This window comes from Macaca thibetana, chromosome 5 (genome assembly GCF_024542745.1).
Source record: "Macaca thibetana thibetana isolate TM-01 chromosome 5, ASM2454274v1, whole genome shotgun sequence".
NCBI classification, from domain to species: Eukaryota; Metazoa; Chordata; class Mammalia; order Primates; family Cercopithecidae; genus Macaca; species Macaca thibetana.
The window spans coordinates 59527207-59546370 of record NC_065582.1 but is presented as its reverse complement, the minus strand read 5'-3'; the positions used below and the strand labels follow the sequence as shown (position 1 = coordinate 59546370).

General features: G+C 35.6%; 1 long non-coding RNA gene across 1 annotated transcript in view; it reads right to left on the bottom strand.

Annotated features, from left to right (window-relative positions):
- LOC126955055 (uncharacterized) overlaps positions 1-18062 on the bottom strand; it is a 67864-nt gene extending 49802 nt beyond the window's left edge. Inside the window, exons 1-2 of the long non-coding RNA XR_007725795.1 lie at positions 17866-18062; positions 15142-15240 (exon numbers count right to left, since the gene is read on the bottom strand). This is a non-coding gene — a long non-coding RNA (uncharacterized LOC126955055). The remainder of the gene's footprint in view (positions 1-15141; positions 15241-17865) is intronic.
- Between the last annotated feature and the right edge of the window lie 1102 nt (positions 18063-19164).

The window sequence follows — 19164 nt, the reverse complement described above, 5'->3', positions numbered from 1 at the left end:
CTATTCTGGCACATCGAATGTCATTATTGTCTTTGTACTTCCGCTATTATACAAACATCATTTAAGTTTCCTCACCATTCTATTTTCCTCCCCTGAGGACTTCCACTGAAGCTTCTTCCACAGACTGAATTGCTTTCTCCTCTTCTCCACCATGAAATCACTGCTGTCTTCCTCCAGACCATCCCTATCCCCAGGTCGCTTCATCTCTTCCAGTCATATGTTTTAGAATTGACTTGCATATTGTGGCTATTACGATTAGTGAGTCATGATTAGAATTATGATTATAATGCATAGTGATTATTTATTTAATATTTTATTCCAAAAGTAGTTTTGAAGTTCCATAGAGAAAGGAAAGCGGTTGATTTTTCTCACCATTGTATCTCTAAACAACATGTGGATAAAATAGTAGCTCCATAAATATTAACTAAAAGATGGAATTTTTCTTATTTTCATCTTTTGCAATATTTTTATTTATTAATTTTTTTGAGCACGACAACTATCTTTCTCTGTCGCCCAGGCTGGAGTGCAGTGGCGTGATCTCGGCTCAGTGCAACCTCCTCCTCCCGGATTCAAGCGATTCCCTTACCTCAGCCTCCCGAGTAGCTGGGACTACAGGTGCACGCCACTGCGCCCGGCTAATTCTTTTGTATTTCAGTAGAGACAGGGTTTCAACACGTTGGCCAGGATGGTCTCCGTCTCCTGACCTCATCATTCGTCCGCCTCAGCCTCTCAAAGTGCTGGGATTACAGGCGTGAGTTACTGCGCCAGGTCTGCGATATTTTTATTTCTTCTCGTTTGTTATGATTGAAGAGATACATGTTTATTTTATTCATTACACTTATAACTATAAATAACACAATTGAATCCATCTTTATTAATTTATTAACTGCATATCAGAAGTAAAATGTTTTATTCCTTATATAAAAATCGAAAGAAACTGTCCCCTTACACATGTTCCTCCAATTATCTTTCCAGATGTTTGTGGTCTATTTTGTGATGTTTTTCTTAATGCATTTTGTTATTTTTATTTCATGGTCTTTTATTGAAGAACTTTGAACTCTATATCCTGTATTACACATATGATTGCTAAATATTTTGGGGCTTAGATTTTTGTTTACAAAGACAGGATACCTACTGTTTGTCTTTTATAGCACAAGTCCCCATTTGTGTCTTCTTTATTTTGGGTTATTTCTGGGTTAGTACTTAGTTGCAGTAATAAACAGAGCTTGTGGGAAGGATATATATAGAATTCCTGAGTCCTCAAGTTCACAAGAATGTCCTTATATTAATTATACAATTGAATTATAACATTGTTTGTGTAGAATAAAATTGAAGCATATTATCTTTCACCCAAATTATTGACACATGTATCTTTTTTTTTTAGTTGGTTGTTCTTAAAATGCTTTGTAACATTGGGGTTAATGCAGAGGTCTTTATTTAAAATCCCAACCCTTCTAAGTCTGCCTAGTTGCTATTGGGTGAATTCCTGGGACTCCTATTTGACCCAAAGCCTCTCTTTCATGCCATATACGAGTTACAAATTATTTACAATTGCTCTTAGGAAAAGCTCAAAATCTTCAACACGGCCTACACGTGATCTGATCCCACTAGATTCTTCTGCTCAAATTTGCCATGAGCAAACATAAACATCTCTGTCCCTAGTTGCTTAAATAAGAGGAGATATATTACTTTTAACCAAAAGATTTCTGTAACAAGGATACTGTTTTCATCAGACCAAACTAAGGTCTAAGAAGTTCAGTAAGATAGAAAGTCCCCAAACTAATAATGCCTCATTTCTTACTACCACTCTTTCAACATTGGTCTGGGCACAACTGTCAGTGTCTAAGACAGAAAGGAAGTCAAAGATTGTTGTTCTGCTCTTGAGGAGCCATGTGAATCAAATCCTAACCCCAATGGCTCCAACTTATCTTTTTTATGTGTTAATTTTATACTTTCTGTAAATCTAGGGGCTGATACTCAGAAATGCTCCTCTCTTTCTACCTATTATGCTGTCTGGGAAGTTGCTGACATCACTTCAGCAACTGGCAGGCAAGAGAGAAGCTGTAAAACTGTCTACAGACTGGGTTTCACAGAGCTTCAGGAAGTTTGGGATTGGCTGCTAATGTTTCAGCATTAGTTAATGTCACCATTTGTAATGGGAACCAGAAGCATAGCAGGATTTTGAGATGGCATGTATCATAAAATAATAGAGAGGCTAGAAAAATTAAAATATAGTCCTGCTTCATAACATCTACTGAAATAATATCCCTCTGTGCTTTCTTATTTTAAAGCAAATTTATTATTTACTAATACTCCTTTACTTATTTTTCTAGAGTAATCGACAAAAATTTAGTTTTGCATTGTCACAGGCAAGGCGAGAATTAGTTCGTTTTTCCATCAATGGATGTAGGCTACTTTTAGCATTCCATCATAACTTTAAATCTGGAAGAAAAAGTTGTTTCTCTGGGTACTATGGTGCATTACTAAGGCTAAATCCCAGGTAGCATGGTGTCCTTGACATTCATTAACATGAATATTGTATATATATTCATGTATATATGTATATATGCATGCATGAATAAATAAATAAATATATATATGCACGCGTGTGTTATCAATGCAAATAACTTTGTCAAATCAGTATTAAAAAACTTGACTTAAAATGGCTTAAGTAAGGGCACTTTTACCTCACAGAATCCACAGTCTGTAAGTAAGATAGGTCTAAGTTCTAGCTTCATTTATCTGATCTTTCAACTCCTTTTCCCTCATTGGTATGCACTTTGTTTCATTTTATTTCCTCAGACTACATTTTCACATGGTCATAAGATGGTTGTTAGTGGTAAACAAGGCTGTGAGCTCCCTGGTTCATTTCCAGTACAAGTAAAAGAAAATTCTGTCCCAGAAACAATAGAACATAACATTCTTTCATTCAGTGTCACTGGTCCAAATTAGGTGAAGTACTCATATCGGTAAACATCATCAGAAAGTAATATACACTGATTGATGTTAGAACAGATTCCTTAACCAATTTCTGACAAAAGAGCTAAGACATCTATGCTTGATGTAAACTAATACAATCCCACTCCTGGTGTTCGATTAAGGATCAGCTTCCACTGAGTCACATGGGCTACTTGGGAGCTGGTGGCTTCTGAAGAAAACTGGGATTTTAGGAAAGATTGGTCACTGTAAAAACAATAGACAATCTCTTCTTAAAGAAAAATTTATGTCTCATTTGAAAGAGTTCTGAGAACAGCCAGATGAGAAGCAGATGAGAAGTTTATTTTCTAATATCTTACAGAATATTGGTTAGAATGTACCTAAGAAAGCCTCTGTAATGGCACAGCTCTGACTTCTAAACTTAAATCCATTTCTACCTGCTTAGTTGAGTTTGGCCACATTACTTTTCTGTAAAATGGGGAAATGATATTACTTACCAAATAGGAAAGTATTTTTCTTTCATTAATTACTTAAGTGAGATAATTCATGGGCCTGGCAACAAATGCTGACTTTATTTTTGTTATTATTGACTTTTCTTAAAATTTAGAAATGTCATTTGAATAAATTGTTTCCTGATCATATTCCATTATGTTTCCTACAATGTTTTAACCAACTCCTTGGATAGTTTAGCTCCTTCTTCATTTTAGGAAATATTTTTTTCCTCTTTTATTTTAAATTTGAAATTTTTTTAATGTTATATTTGCCCTATTGTCTTCTTCAGAGACATAATCATCTCTATGTGTTGTATTCTACAATTTGATTTCCACATCTGTCATTTTGTTTCTAATCATTCATCTTTTTATTATTTTTGTTTGTATTACTTTGACTTTCCTAACCTTATTCTGCACATAACTGATTTGGTTTTGTGCATGGTCAATTTTAATCCTCACTGTTTCTAATATGTTGTTTGGTTGAGAGATGATACTGCTTTGCTTTTTCATTTTTTTTTCCTGACAACTTCTTTTACGTTTTCTTCTGTTGTTTTAGCATATCACTTTTAAAAACTAATTTCATTAAGTTAATGTTTTTTAAAATTATTATTTCTTGACATTGTTAAGAAGTTGGCTACACTTGTTTTGGGTTTAGGTGGTTAATCAATTTCCAAAATGGGCTCTTTATCTGTTTTTCTGTTTTGTTTTTGTTTTTTAGACAAAGTCTTGCTCTGGCACCCAGGAGGGAGTGCAGTGAAGCAGTTATGGCTTACTGCAACCTCCACCTCCCAGGTTCAAGTGATCCTCCCACCTTAGCCTCATGAGTAGCTGGAACTACAGCTGTGTGCCACCACACCTAGCTTATTTTTTTTTTTTTATTTCTTTATTTTTTTTTTTAGTAGAGACAGGTTTCACCACGTTGCCCAAAATGGTCTCAAACTCCTGGACTCAAGCAATCCACCCGCCTTGGTTTCCCAAAGTGCTAGGATTACAGGCATGAGCCACCATTCCCTGCCTGTATTTGTTGTATGAAACTTCTTTTTGTATTTATATATTGCTCTATATGCCTTATCAAATTAGTCTTACTTGTTTTCTCCTTGCATGTTTAACTTTAACTGATGAGAGTGTGGGTCTTTTGGTTTCTAGTTAGTGTGAGTGAATTATCTATGGCCTTGTTTAGGTGGATGAATTTTAAAATCTGGTCTTGAATCGAACTTGAAAGCTTGAGGACCAGATGTACCTGGTTGTTATTATTATTATTTTTTCTTAATTCTGCACCAGGAAGTACCCTACCCAATTTGATGAGTGTCTGTCCTGTTAACTTTTCCTGTAACACACAATTCATATTAACCAGTCAGCTATGAGCATGTCCACATGCACAAACTAAAAAACCTAGAGAAAATGGATAAATTCCTATACAAGTCCCAAGATTGAACCAGGAAGAAATATAAATTCTGAACAGGCCAATAACACGTAATGAAATTGAATCAGTAATTAAAAAAAAAAGCCACTAGCAACAAAAAAGCCCAGAATGAGATAGGTTCAGAGCAAAATTTTATTAGAGTTACAAAGAAGAGCTAGTACTAATGTTATGTAAATTATACTAAAAAATTGAAGAGGAGAAATTCCTCCCTAACTCATTCTATGAAACCAGTATCACTCTGATAGCAAAATGAGACAAGGACACAACCATAAAAGAAAACTACAGGCCAATATTCCTGATTAACATAGATACAAATATCCTCAAGGAAATACTAGGAAACTGAATCCAATAGCACCTCAAAAAGATAATGCATCATGATCAGGTTTTATACTAGGGAAGGAAGGATAGCTCAAAATATGCAAATCAATAAATGTGAATCACCACATAAACAAAATGAAAAACAAAAAACATATAATCACTTCAATCGATGCAAGAAAAGCATTCAATAAAATCTAACATCATTTCATGATAAAACCCTTAACAAATTAGGCATTGAAAGAACATATCTCAAAATAATAGCCATATGTGTAGGACAAACCCACAGCCAACATCACACTGAATGGAGAAGGGTTGAAAGCTTTCCTGCTAAGAACTGGAACAAGACAAGGATGTCCATTCTCACCACTCCTATTCAACATAGAACATAGTACTGGAAGTCCTAACCAGAGCAATTAGGCAAGAGAAATAAATAAAAGGCATCCTAAATGGAAAGAGGAAGTCAAATTATTTCTGTTTACTGATAACATGATCTTATACTTGGAATACTCTAAAGACTCCTCCAAGTGATATCTAGACTTAATAAGTGACTTCAGTAAAGTTTCAGGATACAAAATCAATATAAAAAATCAATAGCATTTCAATAAACTAATAATGTTCAAACAGAACCATGTCAAAAACTCAATCCCCTTTACAATAACAAAAACAAAAAAAAGTCAGGAATACATTTAACTAAATATGTGAAATATTTCTATAAAGAGAAATACGAAACACTTGTGAAAGAAATAATAGATAACACAAATAGAAAAACACTGCATTTTAATGGATTGGAATTGTTAAAATGACCATACTTCTCAAAGCAGTATACAGATACATCACAATTCCTATCAAATTAGCAATGCCATTTTTCATAGAATTAGGAAAAAAAATCCTAAAATTCATATGGAACCAAAAAAGAACTTGAATAATCATAACCAAAGCAATCCTAAGCGAAAAGAAAAAAATGGGAAGCATCACATTTTCTGACCTCATTTTACACTACAAGACTAGGGTAACTAAAAACAGCATGATACCGGTACAAAAATAGACATATAGATCAATGGAATAGAATAGATAATGCAGAAATAAAGCTACATTCCTACAATGAACTGATCATCAACTAAGCTTAAAAATATATAAATATTGAAAATATAAAAATTGAAAAGGACATGCCATTTAATGAATTGTTCTGGGAAAATTGAATTGCCATATGTACAAGAATGAAAGTAATCTCACCAAATACGAAATTAAATATTAAGACCTGAAACTGTAAAAATCTTAGAAGAAAACCTAGGAAAAACTCTTGTGGACATCAGCCTACACAAAGAATTTATAACTAAGAACTCAAAAGCAAATGCAACAAAAATGAAAATAGACAAATGGCACTTAGTTAAATTAAAACGTCTCTGCACAGGAAAAGATATAATTAGCTGAGTAAACAGACAACCTACAATTGGAAGAAAATATCTGCAAACTGTGCATCCCAAAGAAAACCCCAATATCCAGAATCTACAAGGAACTCAAACAGCTCAACAAGAAAAAAACAAATCCATTAAAAGTGGGCAAAGGACATGAACAGATATTTCTTGGAAGAAGACACATAAGCAGCAAACACATGACAAAATGCTCCATATGACTAATCATCTGAGAAATGCAAATTAAAACCACAATGAGATATCATCTTATACCAGTCAGAATGGCTATTATTAAAAAGTCAAAAAATAACAGCTATTGGTGAGGATGCAGAGAAAACGGAACACTTATGCTGTTGTTGGGAATGTAAATTAGTACAACCCCTATTTGGAGATTTCTCAAAGAACTAAAAATGAACTACCATTTGACCCAGCAACACCATTACTAGGTATCTATCCAAAGGAAAATAAATTGTTAAATCAAAAAGATAACTGTACTTGTATGTTTGTTGCTGCACCTCTCACAGCAGCAAAGTCATGGACTTGATATAAGTGTTCATCAACACATGATTATATAAAGAAACTTGTGTGTGTGTGTGTGTGTGTGTGTGTGTGTGTATGCACCCTAGAATATACTCAGCCATAAAAAAGAATGAAATCATGTCTTTTGCAACATGAATGGAGCTGGAGGTCATTCTTCCAAAAAAAAAAAAACTTGGAAACAGAAAGTCAAGTAACGCATGTTCTCACCTATAAGTGGGAGCTAAAGAGTGGGTACACATGAACATACAGTGGGAAATAAGAGACACTGGGGACTTCAAGAGGAAGGTGGGTGGGAGGAAGGGAGAGGGCTGACAAATTACTTACTGGGTCAATGTTCACTATTCGGGAGATAGGAACAGTAGAGGCCCAAACCTCACCATTATGCAATAGATTCACATAACAGACCTTCACAAGTACCCCCTGCACGTATAAAAATAAAAAATTAAATAAAAATAATAAATGCAAGAGCAAGAAATGGTGCAGTATAGAACTGTAAAATTTTATAACTTCACTAATACAACAGTTAGCCTATCAAAACTGTCACAGTCAACTTTGGGGAAACTACAGAATACAATAAATACCAAACAATAACCATGGTGTGCTTAATGCAGAAAAATGCTACTGAATCTTGTTAAGAAAATTTTATTACATTATTTCTGACTTCGTAAAGAATTCCCCATTTCTCAGCTTAGTATGGGCAATTGAGCAGTGGCTCAGATTTCTGCTGTGGCTTCCTGGTGCCATACGTGTAAATAAAGATCTCTCTCTCTCTGTATGTATGTATACACACACACACATGCACATATATACTTACATAACTATATAAATATATGTGTGTGTATATAGATTTTTATATATACATATAACTCAGTCATTATAGTATACACTTCTAGTTAATAGACTCATGTTGTAAGTGGTTATCATTTAAACAATGTACTGACTTTTATTTTGTTTTTGTTGCTGCCATTTTATCTGCCAACACTACTCTTTGGAAATAATTTCCTGCCTTTATTTTATCTTTTGTTGGGACAAAATGGGAAAATGTTGCATTTTGTTAGCCCTTTTCATTCAACAATTGGGATGTTACTTATTTGCAGTGGAAATAAAAGGTATTTTGGAGGATATTTAGTTTACTCTTATTACATTTTTCCCAAATTATTTATGATTTGATGTCTCATATCAATTAGGAATATTCAGAGAAACATAACAGAATACTGATGAATAATAGCTTGAGCAACTGAATTTTACAATTACTTGATAACAGATATTTCAGAGGAACGCTGATTAGTGTATCTGCTAAATGATGTCATGGCTGACACCTCTTCCTTCTCTTGATCTTTCCCTCATGACTAGAAGATGCCATCACAGCTCCAACAGAAAATTACAATATTTTTTGGTGAAAGTGAATGGCCCAAAAGAATATATCCCCAGGTACTAAGCTTTTATAATTCACTGGTAAAATACCTAAGCATCTGCCCATAATAAAACAATTAGCAAACTCTGTTTACATACAAAGAACTTCCCTAGTACACCACCCTTAAATATGAGCTATCAATGAACATTTGAAAAAAGCTTTTAAGAGGAAAAGATTACTATAAAAACATGAGATTATTTGGTATTTCTCAAACTGCGTGGTAGGTATATGGGTTTCAGTTATTCTTCTTTAATTTACATGTAGATAATACACAAACATATATTTATCCATTATTCATTTTACATTGAAACACATGTTTAAAAAGAACTTGATGGGTTGGGCGTGGTGGCTCACGCCTGTAATACCAGCACTTTGGGAGACTGAGGCAGGGGTATTATTTGAACTCAGGAGTTTGCAAGCAGCCTGGGCAACACGGTGAAACCCAGTCTCTAATAAAATATAAAACAATTAGCGGAGAGTGGCGGTGTGGGCCTGTAGTTTCAGCTACTCGGGAGGCTGAGGCAGGAGAATCGCTTGTAGCCGGGAGGCGGAGGTTGCAGTGAGCCAAGAGCCAAGATCATGCCACTGCACTCCGTCCTGGGCGACAGAGCGAGACTCAGTCTAAAAAAAAAAAAAAAAAGTCCGATGGTAGTATAGAAAGGAAGGCCAGCATCAACCCATCTTGTTTTCTGTATTAGTAGAATAGTGTTTCATCTCTACACTTACTAGGTGGTGAGGCTATAGGAGGGAATAAGTAGATTTTGCTTCTTCTGTGCTGGAGGCAGGTGAGGGAGAAAAGAGTTATGACTGGTGTTTCCTGAGCAAAATGACGGTGTTTGCCACAAGGGCTCATGTAGATTCCCAGCTTACTTGCAGCCCAAGTTATGAAGTCTGCAACCAAGTGAACCAGCCTGCTTAAAAGCTCCTGAAGCTTACAAATTTGATTGCAAACATGCCCTCGCTAATCATGTTCCCTTTGCTTAGAATATCCCTCACAGCTTTCTCTACCTATAGAAATTGTACTCAATGCTCAAGACCCAGAAACTGTCAAAGAGAAACTTCCACATTAACACATCACCTCTTCCATGAACACCTTCCCAATCTTACTCATTACTCTTGGTTAGAATTTCTCTCTTCTTTCTTTAAGATATTACTGCATTTTTAAAAGTGTATTACTGCATTTTTAAAAGTGACTTTTAACATGTTTTACGTTCTGGTGTGTATTAAGGTGATTTCTCTGTATTTGTTATCATTCTCACTAGACTGCAAGCTCTGTAAAGTTTGTCTTTTTTCCTGCTTATCTCTTCCAAAGCACATCACGAAGTGCTTGGCACAAAGCAAACGCTCTTTTTTGTTTGTCTCAATAAAAGTTGTTCAATTGGATGCATCTTAACCAGAAACTTGATTTATGTTTAAAAACACTTATTTGGGAAGAAATGAAAAAAATATAGGTATATATTTGTTATTTGTAAGACTTCTATGAACACTTAGGTTAAATTCATCCACTTAGGTACTCTTATTTATATTTTATTCCTTAAAAAATGTGAGTAGTCGACATTTATCCTTGCATAATTTCAAGTACTTCAGTTACTGAGGAAACTATGAGTGGATGATTTACAAAGGGAAACACCAGTTTGATTCATCTTTTTTTGCTCAGTCTCGAGGTTGACTTGCTTTATCAGGTAGATGGCCTGTTGAACAGGGTTTTAGAGTTCCCCACTGACACAGAAGTCAGAGACATTCTGTAGTGACTGCATCTACGGATGATAAATAATGCCGGGATCCACGCTTCCTTTATATGTCTTTTTTGAAGACAGACTAACCTTTAAAGCTGTAAGTTACAATTTCCCACTGTCTACTGAGCTGCCAACAATAGGATGGGTCCCTTGTGTTCAGCTGAACTAACCAAAATTCTAAAGTTCAAAAGAAAGAGATGGTGTTTCTAGCTTTAATGTTGTCTTCTACTTTTCCCTTTCTTCTTTTAAAATCTTATAGCTACACCTTGGAGTTCCGTGGCTTGTTCCACATTGCTGAACATTCAATGCCCAGGGTAAGGTAAACACAATCCTTTATAATCCTTCCCCAATCCCTTTTGATTAAATATGTTCCACGACTCTGTCTAAGTGAGTGCAAAGGGGCCAGTAAAGCTGCTTCAGCTTAATTGTTGTTGGCATTCTTTTTCACTTGGGGCCTTAATGGGAAGCTTCTCTTTGACATTTTTTTTTTTAGCAGTAAACCTGCCGTGAATTCCCATATACTTTGTAGGAATGTTTCCATTAATTTGAGAGTCTATATTTTCCCCTCTAAAGTAACTACCTAAAAACAAAATGAAAGTCAGTGTTAGGAATTCTTGGTGAGAATCACAGGACACCAGATGCCATCATTATAAATTTTAAATGTTACAGGTTACTTCTGAGAATAAAAGAATATGTGTCTAAGTATTTTAAGGATACATAGAATGTATTTATATGTATGTATATTAGATACAGTAAAATTTCAATATTAAAATTTTATTGAAATTAGATTTATACTATATAGACATATATGATTTAAAGTTTTTATTTTGTTTAAGTAATTTGTTGGTTTGTAATAGAAATTATTTCTTTATTTGACAATTTAAAAAATTTTAGCAAAATGGGTGAAGGACTTCAGTCTAATATGTGTGCACTCTTTAAAAAGAAGAAAATCTTCAAGTGGCATGAATCAGTATTAAACAAAGTACATACTTCTTCTAACTCAAGTTTGTGTTAGACTCAGTCAATCAAAAAAGTATCAGAAGGCCAGAACTTTATAATAGAAAATTTATTAAGGTATCACTTTAGTCTACTTAACTATAAATTCTACTAACTATGGAAGGCTGTAAAACGATTTAGTTTTTCTTTTTAACATTTTGCTTACAATTCTTGCATAATGTATACATGAAAGGTTTTGAAAATTTTAGCACCTGCTCTATTTAAAAGTTTAGTTTAGCTCCTAAAATATCTTCTTATCCATTAACATAATCAAAGCATTAGCTGAATACAATTTTTCCTAGAACAATGATTCAAAGGCCTACTGAATTTTTAAACAGGTGCTTATACTGACACCTTCTAATTAGAAGCTTCTTATATCAGAATACTAAGCAAGGTTGATGTCCTCAACTTTTTTTTCCTTACATACCTAGTTACCTACAAAAAATTACAATACTCACTTATTGTAAACCTAAATTTTTAGTTCTACTTAGAAACATTTCTTTAAGAGGGGTTTATGAATAGCTTATAAAGTATATTTTTTAAAACAGTTATTGATATAAATAAAAAACATGGCCTATCATCACCAGTCTATGAAAATACCATTAGAGACATTTTCTTAAAAACCCAAATTGTTATGGTTCCACTCTCATTTGTCCATGTGAACTCTAACTTTCTGAATCACTCCTTAGCAGCAGCTTCTCAGTCCTTTGCTCAGATGGTAGCCCTGTTACCCAGGCAGAGTCTTTTGCTGCTGTTCTTTCCTCATATCATACTATGTTACTAAGTTTTTGCTGAAATTCAGCCAAGCCCTTTCACCGTACAAGCCAGAAGGACAATGGGATTTTAAACGACTTTTCTAAATACTGCTCTGGGGGTCAAAGTCATTTCCAAAGCCAGAGAAGTTCTTCTGGTTTTTGCCACCTCATACAGCATAAACCCTCCTCTATTCCCACCTTCCAGTGAACAGAACTCCCGACGATGGGCCAGCTTCCCTTTTAAATTTTCAACGAAAAAGAAAAGGGGATGTAGTTTTTTCTGTTTGTTTGCCTTTCTTCTTTTCTTTCTTTCTTTTTTTTTTGGTTTGTTTGGTTCTTTTTTGGTTACAACATCCATTTCAGGAAGTTTCTAAAACCATTAATGTTGCAAAGAGGCCTCTAAAATTCAAAAGCAACTGATTATACTTTTTGAGATGAGGAAAGAGACAGTTGCTTTCATTAAAGCTTTGACCTTGATATTTACTTCTTCATAACATCAGACTAACTAGGAGAAGTCAGTATTGGAAAATGACATTAGAGCTACTGGAATGTGTTCACATAGTGATGTAATGTAGACACTTACCTTCACAGAAAATGATTTATCCTAGCACTTTAAATAATAACTGTTAAATTATGTATTTTATCTTTGAATGGTAATGTAATTCAAAGACTTTTTGATATTGCAAATAATATTAAAATGTGAAAAGTCTTCATGACAAAATCAACTTAATTTTGCAGAATGAGTAAATAGAAAACATAATTCTTTGAGTTATGAAGGTAAAATTGAAATTACAAGTAAATATGGATTCCATATCTTAGGGTCATCAGTAATTATATAAGATATAATTATGGAGAAAAAGAGTTATCTTGGTGTTTTGTGCTTCTGTTGATTTTGGAATTTGCAGTTATACTAAGTACTAAAGAGACACAATAAATAAGTGTATCCCATTTGTCATGTCCCTTTAATATTCTTTAATTTGGAACAGACAAGCTCTTCTTTATAATATTTTATAATTTGAATGCTTCTGATGTTTCTCATGATTTAATTCAGTTTATTTTGTTTGGGGGAGAAATCCCACAAACATGATGTCAAGTGTTTGTCAGTGCATTGTATCAGAAGGCGTATGCTATTGAGTTGTCCTATTACTGCTTATGTTAATTTTGATGGCTTAGTTAAGGTGGTATCTGTCAGGTTTGGAAAGCTTTTTTCAAGTCTTACTTATTTTACTGTACAAACTTGAGGTTTACATGTACTTTGTCACCAGATCTTAAGAGTTGACCATTTTAAATAGCTTCAGTGGCAAAATGTAAACAGAGAAAATTTAGAATGTTAAAATCTAATTATAATTTAAGAAAAAAGAGCCATAAAAATATGAGTCTCAATCATTAGGTAGTCAGCTCCCCCAAATTGGGGATTCTTTTCTATCGTGCAGGAGTTAAACGGGTTGTTTGTTATTCCAGGGACAAGCTCACTTTATTGAATATGTTCTTAATCATCTTGTTCAATATCTACCTGGAAGGCTAATAATTATAGCGACTACACAAACTGTACAACCATGAATGTAACAAAATCTTAGTGTTTGTCTCTCATTTGATTTTGAATTTTTTTCTCTTCTTTTACATTTATTTTGTGGGCTAGGTAGTCTATATCTATCAGTCTCTGGATAAAAACTTGAGAGGGCATCAGGGTTTTCTGGTTACTGTTAAGTAATAAAAATGTCAACAGGGCGTGGTGGCTCACGCCTGTAATCCCAGCACTCTGGGAGGCCAGGGCGGGCAGATCACGAGGTCAGGAGAGCAAGACCATCCTGGCTAACACGGTGAAACCCCGTCTCTACTAAAAATTCAAAAAAATTAGCAGGGCATGATGGCAGGGGCCTGTGGTCCCAGCTACTCAGGAGGCTGAGGCAGGAGAATGGTGTAAACGCGGGAGGCGGAGCTTGCAGTGAGCCGAGATGGCGCCACTGCACTCCAGCCTGGGCGGCAGAGCGAGGCTCCGTCTCAAAAAAGAAAAAAAAAAAAAAAAAAAAAAAAGTCTATGATCCTTTTAATTAAAAAAAAAAAAAAAAAAACCAGTTTTGTTTCAGTAACCAAATGCCTAGTACTTCGTAGCAAACACAATGAACACGGGTTAAAGTGAGCCTTTTCTCTTCTCAAGGTTTTCATAATGAGTTGTGAAGTCAAGAAAAGGATAGATCATTTTTTGCTCATTCAGCAGTTTTACTTCCTGTCTGCCATATTGCTAGATGCAATTTCTGAATTTGCTAAGCTTATATCAAATAGAGGTTGAAGGAGGGTTTGAGTAGGTAGAGGGAGATAAGCAGAGCAGGAAAGTGTTTACTCAAGGGTGATTTTGGTAGTGATCTAGCATCCGTGCACTTGGTTCATGGTAGATATTTATAGTTCATTATATCGGTCATGGATGTCTTCATGAATTCTTTGGAAACATCCATTATGAAAGTTCTCCATTAGTGCCTTATTTGAATCATGATTATTTTCAATTGTCTGTTAATTTTTTTCCCCTAATATTTGTGTTATATCTGAGTCTGGTTCTGTCCCTTGGCAGTGTCTTGTTCATCTTGCTTTTTTGTATGTCTTGTAAAGTTTTCTTTTTTTTTTTTTTAAGTTAGAAATCATATATAGGATTATAGAAACTAAAATAAATAGTCTTAATTTCTAAAGTGGTATGCCTTTTCTTCTGATAGGACTTTAATTTGGGAGTTTGAGTTGATCTATCCAGGCTATCCAGGGTTTGCTGTATTGCTAGTGCCCCTTGCCACCTACCATACACAAATGTTAACTGTTTCTGGAGAAAGATAACATAATCCTAGACTTTAACTTATTTTCACAATTTTTCAGATACAATACTCTGACCATGAAAAATAATCAATTGAAGACTAGGACAACTTGAGCAACCAAAAGAAGAAATAATATCTGCTATAGTTTAAATGTGTTCCCCAAATTTCACGTGTTTGAAACTCAATACCCAAATGTATATCCTGATAGCATTTGGAGGTAGAGTGTTTAAAGGTAATTAGGATGATAAAGTCATCCAAATGGGGAACCCATGATGAGGTTGATTGCTTTGTTCAGGAACAGAGTCCTGAGCTGGCACATACTTGCCCTTTTGCCATGTGACACTTCTACCATGTTATGATGCTGGAAGAAAAGCCTCACCAGATGTGATCTCTCTACCTTGGACTTCCCAGCCTCCAGAACTGTAAAACATAAATTGGTTTTCTTTATAAATTGTTCAGTCTGTGGTACTCTGTTATAGCAACAGAAAATGAACAAAGAAAATATCCAAAAAACCATCTCCAGAAAGACTCTAAGTATTGGAATTATCAGACACAGGCTTAAAGATAATTATATTTGCCTTATTACAGATATAAAAGACAATTTTAACAGAAGATTGAAAAGGAAACAAACAAAAAGAACAAAACATTTTTCAAATAAGATAATATACTAACTATAAAGCTAAACAAATTTATAATTACTATAATACAGTAATTACAAACCTAAAACTACATAATTAAAAGTAAAACTGCATAAAATACATCTATAGCAATCATCACGTGCAGTACCAGGTTATTGGCTTCTAATATTTTTCTCCAACACAAGGAACCAGGGAACCTCAGAGAAATGGCTAATTGTAGGGATGGTAGAGGAAATATACAAAATGAGCCTGGATCATCTTGTAGTGCCAGAATATAAGAAGACAGAAAATCAACCAAACAGAAGGATTAGTATGTTAAAAGGACACAGGAGCCAAATAAAAGAGGTCCCAGCGGCAAAATCGGAACAATGTGAGTCACATGATAAATAAAATGGCTTTGGATTAAAGCCCAAAGTATTAAATAAATATTTCTAATTCCATACTGATATAAAGATATGATTGAATAGATAAATAAATGGGGAATAACAGAAAACTCTTTCATGACGAAGAATTCGGAATAATTTATTTAAATATTCTGCCCTAAAGGAAATGGAGACTAATTATTCAGTGTTTCAGTGTAGGTTGCACATGGTGACTTGCTTTCCAAAAAGGAAAGGGATAAAGAGCCCTGACAAATACTACTTCAGCCAGGCAGTGAAGGTCAACATGAACAGTTATAAAACATGTTAATAATATGGACCCTTGATATGATGAAATGAAAATAGTACTTTACCTGCTTGATCTAACAAGCCCTGTCTAAACATGAAATAAAATCCAAACTTCATATAAATTCCACAGGGGCATTCTACAATGTATTTGACTTCTCAAGGTCATCCAAAAGAAGAAACATTTGAGAAAATGTCACAGGCAAAGTAACTTAAGGATATATGAAAGTTAAATGTAATATGTTTTCCTGGATAGTATCCTGGGAAAATAAAAGGGTGTTATATATAATCTTAGAAAATCTGAATAAACAATGAATGATAATTAATAATACTGCATTAACATTGGTTTATTAATTGTAACAAATGAACCATGTTAATATGTGGTGTTAATAAAATAGGAAACTGTAAATCTAAAATTGTTTTTTAAATTAAAATCTGTTAACAATATTTTTAAGCCTCAATAGATAGATCAGCAGATTTAATGTAGCTGAAAGAGAATATGAAGACAGAGTTGATGAAAATCTATGCAGAATAAAGCATAGATTGACAAAGGGGTGGAAAATACAAAGGAGAAGGTGAGAAACACAGAGGATGGAGAGAAATAGCTGAACTTAAATGAAATTAGGTTTCTAGGAGAAAAGCAGAAAAAGAAAAGGAATATAAGCAATGAATGATGAGAAATAAGATTTTTCAGGACTGATATTAAGACACAGATTTATTCTCTATTAACCCAAGTCAATTTAAATATGAAGAAAGCTATACAACAAAAGTTACCATGAAATTGCAGAAGAACAGAAACAAAGCAAAAATATTAGCAGTCAGAAAGGAGTATAATGCATATACCATTTTGAAAGGAGTGACAGACAGACTGAGCAGAATTTTCAGAGGAAATAACAGAAACCAGAAGACAATGTATTGATATTTTCTAGATGTTAAAAAAAAAAACTATAAACCTATAAGTCTATATCTAATAATATGTATCCTTTTAAGAATAAAAGTAAAATACAGATTTTTAAAGGATTTTTTCTTAGTTTTCAAAAACTAAGAAAACTGGCACCATCAGCTTCTCTTAAATGGAAATACAAAAATATATTTCTGGCTTATACTGAGATCATGGAGGATGACAGGTAGGACTAGATTGAAGCTCTGACTTGGCATTGGAGCAGCGTGTGGAAGCTTGCATCATGAATTTATGCTCCAGAGCAACTGCAGGAATAAATCAGGTAACTTCAGAGGACCTACAGACCCCGTGAAGGAGCCAGATTTCTCCTGCAGGACCCAGGAGACAACCCAAATACTGTGAGTACCCAAACGTAGAAGTGGGAAACGGAGATCGTCCACCCCCAAATACTCACCCCCACTAGGGAAACCAAAGGCTTAGACTACGGGAGAAGATTTTGACTTTACCTGAAGCTGAGTCAATTTAGAGAACTGAACAAAATACAGAAAGTAGTGGGAAAAGCCCTGGGACCTCACTGGGTCCCCTAGTAAGCTGTTTTTGCTTGGCCTCACAGGGGTCCTCCAGGAGGGGGTGTGAGATGCTGGGAAAACCCCACAGGGAGAAGGAACTCTCCAGCTGAACTTTCTAACAATTTGAATTGATCAAGAAACCTCCTGGCCAGAACTCAGGGGAGGGCATGAATCCAGTGTAGGGACTCCACAGGCTGAGGCAGAATGAAAGCCATGTTTGCTTTTGCAGCTGGGAGGCAGGAAGCCTGGGGCAAGTTCTCAGCCCTACTCACCCACTGCCTGGAAACAGACTTGGTGCTGTTGGGAGTGGGCGTGGTGGGAGATAGACTGGCCCTTTGGATTGTGTGGGAGCTGGATGAGGCCTGTGACTGCTGGCTCTCCCCCATTTCCCTGACAACCTGTGTGACACAGTAAAGACAGTCATAATTCTCCTAGGAACATAACTCCATTGACCCAGGAACCTCACCCCTCTCCCATATAGTAGCTGCAGGAAGACCTGCCCAAGGACAGTCTGAGCTCAGATGATGCCTAGCCCTGCCCCCACCCAATGGTCCTTCCCTACCCATCCTGGTAACTGAAGACAAAGGTCATGTACTCTTGAGAGTTCTAGGCCCTGCCCACCAGCTGTTCCTCCCTGTACTACCACAGCTGATGCTTTCTGGAAAGTGACACTTTCTGGCAGGAGGCCAACCAGCACAAAAATATTGCATTAAACCACCAAAGCTAAAAACCTTCACAGAGTATATTTCACTCCCCTGCCACCTCCACTGGAACAAGTGCTGGTATCAATGGCTGAGAGACCCAGAGATGGTTCATGTCACAGGACTCTGTACAGACAATGCCCAGTACCAGCCAGAAGCCTGGTAGACTTGCTGGGTGGCTAGATCTGGGAGATAATATCACTTCAGGCAAGGTGCGGTGACTCACGCCTGTATTCCTGGTACTTTGGAAGGTCTAGGCAGGCAGATCATGGGGTCAGGAGTTCGAGACCAGTCTGGCCAATATGGTGAAACCCTGTCTCTACTAAAACCACAAAAAAATTAGCCAAGTGTGGTGGTGCATGCCTGTAATCTCAGCTACTTAGGAGACTGAGGCAGGAGAATTGCTTGGACCTGGGAGGCGGAGGTTGCAGTGAGCCGAGATTGCACCACTGCACTCCAGCCTGGGTGACAGAGTGAGACTCTGTCTTAAAAAATAATAATAAATAAATAAAATAATAAATAAATAATCACTTCAGCTCGGCTCTCAGGAAGCCACATCCATAGGAAAATGGGGAGAGCACTACATCGAGGGAATACCTTATGAGACAAAAGAATAACAGCCTTTGGCCCTAGACCTTCCCTCTTACAGCCTACCCAAATGAGAAGGAACCAGGAAACCAACTCTGGTAATATGACAAAGCAAGGTTCTTTAACACCCCCAAAAAATCACACTAGCTCATCAGCAATAGACCCAAACCAAGACAAAATCCCTGATTTACCTGAAAAAGAAATTAGGAGATTAGTTATTAAGCTAATCAGGGACACACCAGATAAAGACAAAGTCCAATGTAAGGAAATAAAAAAAAAAAA